At 46.8% G+C, this 15,123-nt stretch overlaps 1 long non-coding RNA gene across 2 annotated transcripts; it reads left to right on the top strand.

Annotated features, from left to right (window-relative positions):
- The first annotated feature begins 1,532 nt into the window (after positions 1–1,532).
- On the top strand, positions 1,533–14,820 carry LOC110349084 (uncharacterized). 2 transcript variants are annotated; one of them, XR_015448514.1, is made up of 3 exons: positions 1,533–1,665; positions 11,625–13,074; positions 13,187–14,820. It is a non-coding gene; the product is annotated as an uncharacterized LOC110349084 (long non-coding RNA). The 2 variants fall into 2 exon arrangements; XR_015448513.1 differs by having other exon boundaries at positions 11,625–11,886; positions 12,113–14,820.
- Positions 14,821–15,123: the final 303 nt, after the last annotated feature.

Here is a 15,123-nt window from a genome sequence, read left to right on the forward strand (position 1 = left end):
GAGCACCAGTGACCACCAGGGTGAATGCTCTGCTCTTCCTTCTGCAGCTGTGACACCCTCCTGTGATTGATGCAGCGTCTTTCTCCTCCTGCACACTCATATGGTGACACTACCCTCCCTCCAGTCTGATTAAAGTCCCCAATCTTCTTTTCTCTCTGTACCATGGTGTAGAAGGCACTTCCATATATTTGCTAAGAGCATCTCTGGACACTGATTCTAGAGATGAGTGACAGAGACACAGAGGCCCAGTGAGAAAGGAGTTGGAAGAACTGGGGGCATTTGCCTGTGGGCTTCAATCCACACACAAAGATGAACTGTCTATTGACCATTATGAGCTTGTAGCATTTTAACAAAATCATATAGAGGATCAGCAACTAAAGAGCCAAGCTTTATATTAGAAAGAATTTATAATGAGCAGAGTCATTAGTAGTGTATCATTAAATGGGAAATAAATATTAAAACTGATATTTTACAGATGTTCAAGGTCTTTCTGCACACTCATTCAAGAGATGTGTGATAGAGACACAAATGGAGAAAATGAAGAAAATGACAGCATGTAGGGGCTCAGGAGGGAAGTGAATGTTATGAAAATAGACCAAATGGGAATCCTACAACTGGAAAGTACAATAACCAAAGAACAATTCACTAGATAAGTATAACAAGAATAAAGAATGGCAGAAGAGTCAGAAAGGGGACCAAGACATGGAGTGGGGGGAGGTGAAATGGGAGGGGAAGCAGAAGCTAAAGGAACTGAGCTGTGTTATGTGCATGTACCGACTCTCCATGCTGAATGCAAGCATTGCACACTGCAATCATCCATCATTAAAACATTTAAAAATTAAAAAAGAACTTTCCTAAAGAAAACATGATCAATGAAAATGAAGACCTTAGAAATTTGTAGATAATTATTAAGTGTAGCAACAAATGTGTATGAGAATCACAAAAAGGATAGAAGATAGATGAGAAAATATTAGTGAAACCTTTTCAAATGCAATGAAACAGAATAATGCGCAAAGAAAGTCTATGAAATTTTAAGTGAAACAAAAAATCCTTTACTCAAGTTTCAAATTAAACACCCATATATGATGAAAAAGGTAAAGTCTCTAAGAAAAAAAACTCATTATACATAGGGAAACACTAATCATACAAAAACAAAGGTTTTGACATAACCAATGAAGAATGCATGATTGTGGAATGATATATTCTCATGTTGATGGGGTAAAAAATAAGTCTGGCAAAAATTTGATGTTCAGTGATAATGCACTTTAAAAATACAGTAAACATATGCTCTTTAAGCTAAAACTAAAGGAAAATTACTATGCAGAGACACTCCTCATAAGAAATCCAAGAGACTACCCTGAGAAGCAGAAGTATCAGTTTTTATTAGAAGTATGGAGGCTTGAATTGTGAATAAATACTTTTATATTTAAGGAAATAAGGATGTACATATAATGTATTTATTTCATAGCACATTACTGACTCTGAGTTTTAACTAAACAAATGATTCTTCATAACAAAAATCTAGATGGAGAAATTGACACACAAATGGAGAAACTTACTGAACAAATTTAAACAGGATGTGGAACAAACAGAAGAGTCTACAAGGGAGAAATTGCAAATTGTTAAGGATGGCCTTATGAAATGGCAGCAGTTCTATGAAAATAAGTGAGTCTCTAAGAATCCTCTTTTTCTGATTATAGCATGTCTAAATAACTCAGTACAGTTCTCATTCTGTCTTTCTCTGTCCACACCCCTCCTCCTACCTTATAATTACTTAAATATTGATTTTTGTGGAGGTAACCAGGATCACTTACTAGGGCAAATCTTGTTAAGGACCTTGAACACCCTGATGCTTTCTAGTGATAATTAACAGTACTTCTAGATCAGCCTGCTCAACTGTTGCTTCCTTCATTTAAGTCGACCTCCTTTTTTTTTTTGCACTTTATTAAATTCTCTTATTGGTACATTGTAGGTATACAACACAATTACATTTCTCATTGGGAATTGTACCTTTACATAATGCATCTTGGCTCTTATTTTTTCCCCATTCCTAGCCCTCCCTTCACCCCCTCTACCCTTCCCTATTTACAAAGACTTTATTTCCATTTTATCCATTTCTCATCATTTTTCCTTTCTCTACTTTCCTTTCCCTTGCCCCTCCCAATACCCCTACCCCTTTGGACTTTTTCTTCCTATTTTGCATTATCGATTATTCATTCTAATCATTGGTACATTTTAGGTATACAATATAATGACATTCATCATTGGAAATTTGCACCTCTACATAGTCTCTCTTGGTTCTTATTTTTCACCCTTGCCCAGCCCTCCCTTCAACCCACCTCTTTTTTATCTTTTTTTTTTTTGTACTGGGGATCAAACTCGGGGCCTTGTGCTTGCAAGGCAGGTGGTGGCACTACTTTTTCTATCTTTTTAAAATAAAGTCAATTTTTTTCATTACTTTTGGAAAACTTGAGTGTCTGGATCCCATCTGCAAATTCTGTAGCACAGTGTATGTACAGAAAAGTAGAATCAATGTAGAATAGTTATAGGGAGATGCATTTTGATTAAATATCATACTTTGTAATGACTAGGGTAATTTGATAATAGAAGGAAATAGTAAGAAAGTAGTTAACTTGAGGCTTGGTAATTAAGTCAAAGCCAGAAAAGGTCAGTGACAATGTCTGGTTTGGATATAAACTGGACTGGATGATTTCTATCGGGTTTTTTTTCTTCTGCTTCCAACTCTTTCTATTGCAATAATAAAATTTTGCATAACCAATCTGGTCTTTCATATCAAAAATCTGTCCAGGATCATATAGCCAATTGCTACTTGATTTTTTTTTTTTGTTACCGAGGTTCAAACTCAAGTCCTTGTGCTTGTGAGACAGGCGGTAGAACCACTGAGTTAAATCCCTGGCCCTGCTACTTGATTTTTTTAAATTAATGCATATTGCTTTTATAGAGTAGTGGTTTTCTTTTTGGCATCTTCATAAATGTATGTAATATACTTTGATCAGTTACCTTACCATTACCTTCCCTCTCCTCCCCTATTCTCCAATCTTCTTGCCTTCTTTAATAGTCTCCCTTCTACTTTCATGTGTTCTCTCTCTCCTTAGATGCTTCATGTAGAGGAAACACGTGATATGTCTTTCTTAGTCTGGTTTATTTCATTTAATATGATAGTATCCAGTTCCACTCATTTTCTTGCATATGACATGATTTTGTTTTTCCTTCCTTCCCTTCTTCTCCCTTTTTCTTCCTTTCTTTTTGAGTGCTTATCTGGGTTTGCCATCATTGTGATACTGGTTTAGTAGAATGAATTTAGAAGCATTCCTTCCCTTTCTATGTCATGGAATAATTTGAAGAGCAATAGTGACAGTTCTTTAAAAGTCTAGAAAAATTGACCAATAAATTTGTCCAGTAAATTAGTCCTGGGGTTCTCTTTGTTGAGAGACATTTTATTACTGGTTCATTCTTTTTGCTTATTGTTGATCTATTTAGAAGATTATATATCTTCTTGGTTCACTTTTGGTAGTTATATGTATCTAGAAGTTTATTTCTTCTATATTCTCTAATTTGTTGAAATAAATGTTTTCAAAATAGTTTTTAATACTCCTCTGGATTTCAGTGGTATCTCTTGAAATATCAAATTTTTGCTTTTAATTTTATTAATTTCAATCTTATTCTTTTGGTTAGTTGGGCTAATAGTTTGTCATCTTATCTTTTCAAAGAACAAATTCTTTGATTAATGAATCCTTTGTATTCTTTTAGTTTCTATTTCATTAATTTCAGCTCTGATCTTTATATTTTCTTTGCTTCTAGTAGTTTCAGGTATGGCTTTTCTTATCTTCTTGAGGACTTCAAGATGCATCATGAGGCTATTTATTTGAGATTGTTCTGTTTTTCCAAAATAGGCACTCATAGTTATAAGTTTCCCTCTTAGTACTGTCTTCACTATATCCCACAGATTCTAGTATATTATGTTTCCACTATTATTTGATTCTAAGGAGTTTTGAATTTTTCCTAGTTTCTTCAGGGACTTACTCATTGTTCAAACTATTTTATTCAATCTTCATTGTGTAGTTTCTGTGTTTTCTCTTGTTGTGGATGTCTAGTTTCATTTCCTTGTGATCTGATAGGATACATGAGATTATTTCAACTTGTTATATTTAAGACTTGCTGTTCAGACTAATATGGTCCATTTTGGAGAAAATGTCATAAGCTGCTGAAAGAATGTGTATTCTGCTATTGTTGGATGGAATACTCTATAGGTGTCTGTTAAGTCCATTTAGCCTGAAATGTAGTTTAATTCTCACTTGTTAATTTTTTATCTAGATGACCTATGTATTTGTGAAAGTGGAGTATTGAAATCAGCCACTATTTTGTTTTATAAGTATGCTCATGCAATTATTCATTGGTTATCTGAAATTAAAGCAGACCTAGAATCCCATATTTTTTCTTTTTGTTACTAAATCACCAGAGCTTAGCATCTAGCCTTTCCTACTCTTGGCTTATCTCTCATCAAATATCTCTTGTCTTCTGTCTCAAGCATATTCTTCAGAATCTGGACTAGGCTATGTCCACTCCTACCTCAGGGCTTTTGCTGTTCTGTTGTAAATGCCTCATCCTTTGCTAGGAATGCTTTTAGCTTCTATTGATTTGTTTAATTTATTTAATTGCCACTCACCTTTTAGATTTTAGTCTCTTCTGAATAGCTTCCTTTCCCATGTGTTATATCTCTCCTAGCATGATATAACTTTTCCTCATTGATCCTGTATCTAGTAGCAACTGCACATTTATTTTTGTGATTATATAATTATGACATATCTTTCCCTTTAAACTATAAAGTCAGAAATCAAATTTATTTTTTCTTAATTTTGTATTCTCTATACCTCTGTTGGTACTTGATATATGTTAAACACTGCAGAAAGAAGGAAGAAAGGAGGGAAGGTAGGAAGAAATGAAGGTTAGAGGGAAAGAGGGAGGAAAGGAAGGAAAGAAAAAAGAATGACTACTGTTTGCTCTATGAAATTGAGTGCACCAATGCTTAGTGTGTTGGTTTGCAATAGTTATGTCTTCTTGGTGGATTGTTCTCTTACCAATACCTAATGACTAATCCTGGTTGTTTTCAGATTCCATTTGAATGATTTCCTTTTGAATATATATATATACATATATATATATATGCGCCTGATCCACAAAGATATATTTGTATATTATATATATATACCTGATCCTCAGAGATATATTTATATATTATATATATACCCGATCCACAAAGATATATTTATATATTATATATATACCTCATCCACAAAGATATATTTCTATATTATTTATATATACATCTCATCCACAAAGATATATTTCTATATTATATGTATACCTCATCCACAAAGATATATTTCTATATTATATGTATACCTCATCCACAAAGATATATTTATACATTATATATATACCTCATCCAAAAAGATATATTTTTATATTATATATATGGAATGGGGTGGATCGTCCTGTTTCGCTCAACGAGGGACCCCACGATGGAATTGACAGGTGTGCCTGTCTGGAACGGGATGGAGCAGTGTGTTCCTCATGACGAGGGACCCTGCAATGGCGTCCACTGGTGTGCCTGTCTGGAAAGGTCTGGATTGGCATGTTCCCTGTGAGGAGGGACCCCAGAATGGCATTCACAGGTGTGCCTGTCTGGAATGGGCTGGAGGGATGTGTTTCCCATGACAAGGGACCACGCGACAGCATCCACAGGAGTGCCTGTCTGGAATGGGCTGGGCTGGAGCAGCATGTTCCACACAATGATGGCCCCCACGCTGGCATCCATAGGTGTGCTTTTCTGGAAAGGGCTGGAGCAGCATGTTCCCTGCAACAAGGGATCCCGTGATGGCATCCACAGGTGTACCTGTCTGGAACTGGGTGGATCATCCTGTTCCCCTCAATGAGGGACCCCACGATGGCATTGACAGGTGTGCCTGTCTGGAATGGGAGGGAGCAGCATGATCCTCGTGATGAGGGTCCCCACGATGGCGTCCACAGGTGTGCCTGTCTGGAATGGGCAGGAGTGGCATTTTCCCCATGTCGAGGGACACTGCGACGGCATCCACAGGTATGCCTGCCTGTAATGAGCTGGATAGGTGTGTTCCCAGTGACGAGGGAAGCCTGCAATGGTGTCCACAGGTGTGCCTGTCTGGAACGGGCTGGAGCAGCATGTTCCCCACAATGAGGTAACCCGTGCTGCCGTCGTCCACATGTGTGCTTGTTTGGAAAGGGCTGGAGCATCATGTTCCCTGCAACAAGGGAAGCCGCAGTGATGTCCACAGGTTTGCCTGTCTGGAATGGGGTGGATCAGCGTGTGCCCTGTGATGAGAGATGCGATGATAGTGTCCACAGCTGTGCCTTTCAGGAACGGGCTGGGTTGGCATGCTCTCCTGATGAGGGACGCCGTGATGGTGTCCAGTTTTGACTGTCTGGAATGGGGTGGAATGGTGTGTTCTGCATGATGAGAGATGCCACAATGGCGTCCACAGGTGTGCCTGTCTGGAACGGGCTGTATCGGTGTGTTCATCATGAAGAGGGACCCCTCAGTGGCATCCACAGGTGTGACTGGATCTTGGTGGAGGGGTTTCCCCCATCGAGGGACCCCACGATGGTGTCCACAGGTTTGCCTGTCTGGAATGGGGTGGATCCTTGTGGTCTCCATGAGAAGAGACACCATGACAGCATCCACAGGGGTGCCTGCGTGGAACAGGCTGGATTGGCACGTTCCCCATGATGAGGGAACCCTCGACATCATCCACGGGTGTGACTGTCTAAATCGGGCAGGAGCAGCATGTTCCCTGTTTCAAGGGACCCTGTGACAGTGTCCACAGGTGTGCCAGTCTGGATCGGGCAGGAGCGGTGTGTTCTCTGTGATGAGGTACCCTGTGGTGGCAACTACATGTGTGCCAGTCTAGAATGGGATGGACTGGCATGTTCCCTGCAATGAGAAACCCCACCATGGCATCCTCAGGTGTGCCTGTCTGGAATGGGCTGGAGCGCTGTATTCCTTGCGATGAGGGACCCTGTAACGACGGCCACAAGTGTGTCAGTATGGAATGGGCTCGAGTGTCATGTTCATGTCAAAGAGGAACTCCGCAATGGCTTCCACAGGTGTGCCTGTCTGGAACAGGCTGGAGCACTGTGTTTCATGCAAGGAGGAATTCCACGATGGCGTCAGCAGTTGGGCTTGTCTGGAACAGGCTGGAGTGGTGCGTTCCCCAAGACAAGGGACCCTGCCATAGCATGCACAGGTGTGCCTGTCTGGAAAGGGCTGGAGTGGCATGTTCCCCTCGATGAGGGACCCCGTGCCATTCTCCACAGGTGTGCCTGTCTGGAAAGGGCTGTAGCAGCATGTCCCCTATGACAAGGGACCCTGCAATAGTGTCCACAGGTTTGCCTGTCTGGAATTGGGTGGATCAGCATGTGCCCTGCAATGAGAGATGCCACGATGGTGTCCACAGCTGTGCCTTTCTGGAGCGGGCTGTATTGGCTTGTTTCCCACAAGGAGGGACTCCATGATGGTGTCCACAGTTTTGCCAGTCTGAAATGGGGTGGATTGGTGTGTTCCCCATAAGGAGAGACACCATGACGGCATCCACATGTGCACCTCTATTTAAGGGGCTGGATCGGCGTGTTCCATGTGATGAGTGACCCAATGATGTCATCCACAGGTGTGTTTGTCTGGAAAGGGTGGGACTGGCATGTTCCCTGTGATCAGGGACCCCGGGATGGCATCCAGACTTGTGCTGGTCTGGAACGTTCTGGAGCAGTGTGCTCCCCACAATGAGGGAAGAAATGTCAACAGCCACAAGTTTGTCTTTCTGGAATGGGCTGGAGCGGCATGTTCCCTACAAAGAGGAACCACGCGTCGGTGTCCACAGTTTTGCCTGTCTGGAATGGGCTGGATCGGCATATTGCCATGTCGAGGGACCCCATGATGGTGTCCACAGGTGTGCATGTCTGGAACAGGCTGGATCATCATGTTCTCCTTGATAGGGGACACTGTGATGGAGTTCACAGGTGTGCCTGTCTGGAATGGTGTGGTTTGGTATGTTCCCCGTGATAAGAGATGCCACAACATCATCCAAAGATGTGCCTGTGTGGAATGGGCTGTACTGGCTCTTTATGACAAGAGAACTCATGATGGCATCCACAGGTGTGCCTATGTAGAATGGGCAGGTGCAGAGTTTTCCCTGTGTCAAAGGACCCTGTGACCACTTCACCAGGTGTGCCTGTGTGTAATGTCCTAGATAGGCATGTTTTGTGGGGCGAGGTCTCATGTAATGGCGTCCACATGTGTCCCTGTCTGGACTGAGATGGATCGGCAGGTTATCCACAATGAGGAACCCCATGAGGGTGTCCAAAGGTGTGCCTGTCTGGAACAGGCTGGAGCAGCATGTTCCCCATGATGAAGGATCCCAAAATGGCATCCACAGGTCTGCCTGTCTGGAACTAGTACAGTGGCGTGTTCCCTGTGAAGAGGGACCGTGTGACCATGTCCACAAGTGTGTCAGTCTGGAATGGGCCAGAGTGGCATATTCCATGTGACAAGGAACTCTGCAATGGTGTCTACATGTGTGCCTGTCCGGAATATGCTGGAGCAGCATGTTCCCTGTGATGAGGAACTTCGGTGTGGTGTCTACAGGTATGCCTGTATGGAACAAGCTGGAGCAGCATGTTCCCCATGATGAGGGACCATGTGTTGGTGTGTACAGGTGAGACTGTCTGGAAGGGGATGGATTGGCATGTTCCCTGTGATCAGGAACCCATCGACGGCATCCACAGGTGTGCCTGTCTGGAATGAGTACAAGCAGGGTTTTCCCCATATTGAGTGACTCTTCCATGGCATCCACAGGTGTGCCTGCCTGTAAGGGGCTGGATAGGTATGTTCCCTGAGACTAGGTACCCTGTGATGTCGTCCTCATGTGTGCCTGTCTGGAGCGGGAGGGACCAACATGTTCCCCATGAGGAAGAACCCCGTGATAGTGGCCACAGGTGTGCCTGTCTGAAACGGGCTGGAGCAGTGTGTTCCAAGTGATGAAGGAACCCGTGATGGCATCCACAGGTGTGCCTGTATGGAAAGGGCTGGAGGGGTGTGTGCCTTGCTATGAGGGACCCTGCAGTGGCATCCACAGGTTTGCTTCTGGAATGGGCTGGAGCAGCATGTTCCCTGCCACTAGGGTCCCCGTGACTTCATCCACAGTTGTACCTGCCTGGAACAGGATGGTGCTGCCTGTTCCCTATGATGAGGGATTCCGCAATGGAGTCCACAGGTGTGCTTGTATAGAACAGTCTTGAGCGGCATGTTCCCCAGGATGAGCGACCCTGTGACAGTGTCCCAAGGTGTGCCTGTCTGGAACCGGCTGGAGGGTAGTGTTCCCCAAGACCACTGACCCTGGATGGCATCCACATGTGTGCCTGTCTGGAGCTGGGTGGATTGGCATGTTCCCTGCAACAAGGAACCCCGAGATGCTATCCATAGGTGTATCTGTCTGGAACAGGATGAAGGGGTGTGTTCCCCATGATGAGGGACCCCATGACAGAGTTCACGGTATTCCTGTAAGAAACAGGCTGGAGCAGCATGTTCCCTGAACCTAGGGTCCCTGTGATTTTGTCCACAGCTGTGCCTGTCTGGAATGGGTTGGATTGATGTGTTCTCTGCAGCAAGGGGTCTAGCAACAGCGTCCATAGGTATGCCCATCTGGAATGGGCTGGAAGAGCATGTTCCCCATGACTAGGGACGTAGTGCCATTGTCCACAGGGGTGCCTGTCCGGAAAGGGCTGTAGCAGCATGTTCCCTGCGACAAGGGACCCCGTGATGGTGTCCACAGGTTTGCCTGTCTGGAATGGGGTGGATCAGTGTGTGCCCTGAGACGAGAGATGCCACGATGATGTCCACAGCTGTGCCTTTCTGGAATGGGCTGTATTGGCTTGTTCCCCACAAGGAGGGACTCCGTGATGGTGTCCACACTTTTGCCGGTCTGGAATGGGGTGGATCAGTGTGTTCCCCATAATGAGAGACACCATGATGGCATCCACATGTGTGACTGTCTTAAAGGGGCTGGATTGGCGTGTTCCACGTGATGAGGTACCCTACAACGTTGTCCACAGGTGTGCTTGTCTGGAAAGGGTGGGACTGGCATGTTCCCTGTAATCAGGGACCCCACAATGGCATCCACAGTTGTGCTTGTCTGGAATGTTCTGGAGTGGCATGCTCCCTGTGATGAGGGAACCAGCATCATCGTCCACAAGTATGCCTTTATGGAATGGGCTGGAGTGGCATGTTCCCCACGACGAGCACCACATGTTGGGGTCCACAGGTGAGACTGTCTGGAAAGGGATGGATTGGCATGTTCCCCATGATGAAGAACTCATTGGCATCCACAGTTGTGCCTGTCTGGAGCGGGCACAAGCTGGTTTTTCCCCATGTTGAGTGACCCTACCAAGGCATCCACAGGTGTACCTGCCTGTAATGGGCTGGATAGGTGTGTTCCTCGAGACAAGGTACCCTTTGATGTCATCCTCATGTGTCCCTGTCTAGAGTGGGAGGGATCAACATGTTTCCCATGAGGAAGAACCCCGTGATAGTGTCCACAGGTGTGCCTGTCTGAAATGGGCTGAAGCAGCATGTTCCAAGTGATGAAGGAACCCATGATGGCATCCACAGGTGTGCCTGTATGGAAAGGGCTGGAGGGCTGTGTTCTATGCTATGAGGGACCCTGCAATGGCATCCACAGGTTTGCCTGTCTGGAACCGGCTGGAGTGGTGTGTTCCCAGCCACGTGGGTCCGCATGACTTCATCCACAGTTGTGCCTGGCTGGAACAGGATGGTGCAGTCTGCATCATGGAATCCCATGATGAGGGACTCCACAATGGAGTCCACAGGTGTGCCTGTCTAGAACGGTCTGCAGCAGCATGTTCCCCATGATGAGGGACCCGATGACAGAGTCCAAAGTGCGCCTGTAAGGAACAGGCTGGAGCAACATGTTCCCTGAACCTAGGGTCCCTGTGACTTCGTCTGCAGCTGTGCCTGGCTGGAATGTGCTGGATTGGTGTGTTCTCTTTGAGAAGGGATCTAGCAACAGCATCCACAGGTGTGCCTGTCTGTAAAGGTCTCATATAATGGCATCCACATGTGTCCCAGCATAGATTGGGATGGATCAGCATGTTACCCACAAGAGGAACCTCAGGAGTTCATCCACAGGTGTGCCTGTCTGGAATGTACTGGAGCAGAATGTTCCCCACGATGAGGGACCCAGTGCCATTGTCCACAAGTGTGTCTGTCTGGAAAGGGTTGTAGAAGCATGTTCCCTGCAACAAGGGACCCTGTGATGGTGTCCACAGGTTTGCCTGTCTGTAGTGGGGTGGATCAGCGTGTGCCCTGAGATGAGAGATGCCACAATGGTGTCCACAGCTGTGCCTTTCTGGAATGGGCTGTATCGGCTTGTTCTCCATAATGAGGGACTCCGTGATGGTGTCCACACTTTCGCTGGTCTGGAATGGGGTGGATCAGTGTGTTCCACATAACGGGAGACACCATGATATCATCTACATGTGTGCTTGTTTTAAAGGGGCTGGATTGGCGTGTTCCAAGTGATGAAGTACCCCCCAACGTTGTCCACAGGTGTGCTTGTCTGGAAAGGACAGGACTGGCATGTTCCCTGTAATCAGGGACCCCACGATGGCATCCACAGTTGTGCTTGTCTGGAATGTTCTGGAGTGGTGTGCTCCCTGTGATGAGGGAACCAGCATCATCGTCCACAAGTATGTCTTTATGGAATGGGCTGGAGTGGCATGTTCCCCACGACGAGCACCACATGTTGGGGTCCACAGGTGAGACTGTCTGGAAAGGGATGGATTGGCATGTTCCCCATGATGAAGAACCCCTCGTCAGCATCCACAGTTGTGCCTGTCTGGAGCAGGCACAAGCTGGTTTTTCCCTATGTTGAGTGACCCTACTATGGCGTCCACAGGTGTACCTGCCTGTAATGGGATGGATAGGCATGTTCCCTGAGACAATGTTCACTGTGATGTCATCCACATGTGTGCCTTTGTGTAGTGGGAGTGATCGGCATGTTCTCCATGCTGAAGAACCCCATGACAGTGTCCACAGGTGTGCCTGTCTGAAACTGGCTGGAGCAGCATGTTCCAAGTGATGAAGAAACCCGTGATGGCATCCACAGGTGTGCCTGTATGGAAAGGGCTGGAGGGGTGTGTTCCCTGGTACAAGGGACCCTGCAGTGGCGTCCACAGGTTTACCTGTGTAGAACGGGCTGGAGTGGCGTGTTCCCCACCACTAGGGTCCTCATGACTTTGTCCACAGTTGTGCTTGCCGGGAATGGGATGGTGCAGCCTGTTCCCCCTGATGAGGGATTCCACAATAGAGTCCGCAGGTGTGCCTGTCTAGAACAGTCTCAAGTGGCATGTTCCCCAGGATGAGGGGCCCTGTGACAGTGTCCCAAGGTGTGCCTGTCTGGAACGGGCTGAAGGGTAGTGTTCCCCAAGACCACTGACCCTGGACAGTGTCCTGTGTGGAGCCGGATGGATTGGCATGTTCCCTGCAACAAGGAACCCCATGATGGCATCCATAGGTGTACCTGTCTGGAATGGGATGGAGGGGTGTGTTCCCCATGATGAGGGACCCCATGGCAGAGTCCAAGGTGTGCCTGTAAGGATCAGGCTGGAGCAGCATGTTCCCTGAACCTAGGGTCCCTGTGACTTCGTCTGCAGCTGTACCTGGCTGGAATGGGCTGGATTGATATGTTCTAGCAACAGTGTCCATAGGTTTGCCTATCTGTAACGGACTGGATAGGCGTGTTTTGTGGGACGAAGTCTCATGTAATGGCGTCCACCTGTGTCCCTGTCTGGATTGGGATGGATCGGCATGTTGCTCATAATGAGGAACCTCATGAGTTAGTCCACAGGTGTGCCTGTCTGGAATGGGCTGGAGCAGCATGTTACCTGTGATGAATTACCGCACGATGGCATCCACAGGTCTGCCTGTCTGGAACTGCTACAGTGGTATGTTCCCTGTGAAGAGGGACCCTGTGACCATGTCCACAAGTGTGTCAGTCTGGAAAGGGCCAGAGTGACATATTCCATGTGACAATGAACTCTGCAATGGTGTCTACAGGTGTGCCTGTCTGGAACATGCTGGAGCAGCATGTTCCCTGTGATGAGGAACTTCGGTGTGGTGTCTACAGGTATGCCTGTATGGAACAGGCTGGAGCAACATGTTCCCCATGATGAGGGACCATGTGTTGGTGTGCACAGGTGAGACTGACTGGAAGGGGATGGATTGGCATGTTTCCTGTGATGAGGAACCCCTCAATGTCATCCCCAGGTGTGCCTGTCTAGAACGTGCACAAGCAGGGTTTTTCCCATGTTGAGTGACTCTTCCATGGCATCCACAAGTGTGCCTGCCTGTAAGGGCCTGGATAGGTGTGTTCCTCGAGACAAGGTACCCTGTGATGTCGTCCTCATGTGTGCCTGTCTGGAGTGGGAGGGATCAACATGTTCCCCATGAGGAAGAACCCCATGATAGTGTCCACAGGTGTGCCTGTCTGAAACGGGCTGGAGCAGCGTGTTCTAAGTGATGAAGGAACCTGCAATGGCATCCACAGGTGTGCCTGTATGGAAAGGGCTGGAGGGGTGTGTTCCCTGCTATGAGGGATCCTGTAATGGCGTCCACAGGTTTGCCTGTCTGGAACCAGCTGGAATGGTGTGTTCCTGGCCACTTGGGTCCGAGTGACTTCATCCACAGTTGTACCTGCCTGGAACAGGACGGTGCAGCCTGTTCCCCATGTTGAGGGATTCCGCAATGGAGTCCACAGGTGTGCCTGTCTAGAACGGTCTCAATCAGAATGTTCCCCAGGATGAGGGACCCTGTGACAGTGTCCCAAGGTGTGACTGTCTGGAACGGGCTGGAGGGTAGTGTTCCCCAAGTCCACTGACCCTGGACTGTGTCCTATCTGGAGCTGGATGGATTGGCATGTTCCCTGCAACAAGGAACCCCGTGATGCCATCCATAGGTGTTTCTGTCAGAACGGGATAGAGGGGCATGTTCCCCATGATGAGGGACCCCATGGCAGAGTCCAAGGTGTGCCTGTAAGGCCCAGGCTGGAGCAGCATGTTCCCTGAACCTAGGGTCCCTGTGACTTCATCTGTAGCTGTGCCTGGCTGGAATGGACTGGATTGGTGTGTTTCTGTGACAAGGTATCTAGCAACAGCATCCACAGGTGTGCCTGTCTGTAACAGCCTGGATAGGCATGTTTTGTGGGACGAGGTCTCATGTAATGGCATCCACATGTGTCCCTGTCTGGAGCTGGATGGATTGGCATGTTCCCTGCAACAAAGAACTCGGAGACACCACCCATATGTGTACCTCTCTGGAACAGGATGGAGGGGCATGTTCCCCATAATGAGGGACCCCATGACAGAGTCCAAAGTGTGCCTGTAAGGAACAGGCTGCAGCAGCATCTTCCCTGAACTTAGGGTTCCTGTCACTTCATCTGCAGCTGTGCCTGACTGGAATGGGCTGGACTGATGTGTTCTCTGTGACAAGGGATCTAGCAACAGCGTCCACAGGTGTGCCTTTCTGTAAAGGCCTGGATAGGCATGTTTTGTGGGACGAGGTCTCATGTAATGGTGTCCACATGTGTCCCTGTCTGGATTGGGATGGATCGGCATGTTACCCACAATGAGGAACCTCATGAGTTTGTCCACAGGTGTGCCTGTCTGGAATGGGCTGGAGCAGCATGTTCCCTGTGATGAAGGACCCCACAGGTCTGCCTGTCTGGAACTGGTACAGTGGTGTGTTCCCTGTGAAGAGGGACCCTGTGACCATGTCCACAAGTGTGTCGGTCTGCAATGGGCCAGAGTGGCATATTCCATATGACAAGGAACTCTGCAATGGTGTCTACAGGTGTGCCTGTCTGGAACATGCTGGAGCGGAATGTTCCCCATGATGAGGGACCATGTGTTGGTGTCCAGAGGCGAGACTGTCTGGAAGGGGATGGATTGGCATGTTTCCTGTGATGAGGAACCCCTTGACGGCATCCCCAGGTGTGC

The sequence above is a fragment of the Heterocephalus glaber genome, unplaced genomic scaffold (assembly GCF_053883595.1).
Source record: "Heterocephalus glaber isolate CG9 unplaced genomic scaffold, H.glaber_assembly_v1.0 deba00000470, whole genome shotgun sequence".
NCBI lineage: Eukaryota > Metazoa > Chordata > Mammalia > Rodentia > Bathyergidae > Heterocephalus > Heterocephalus glaber.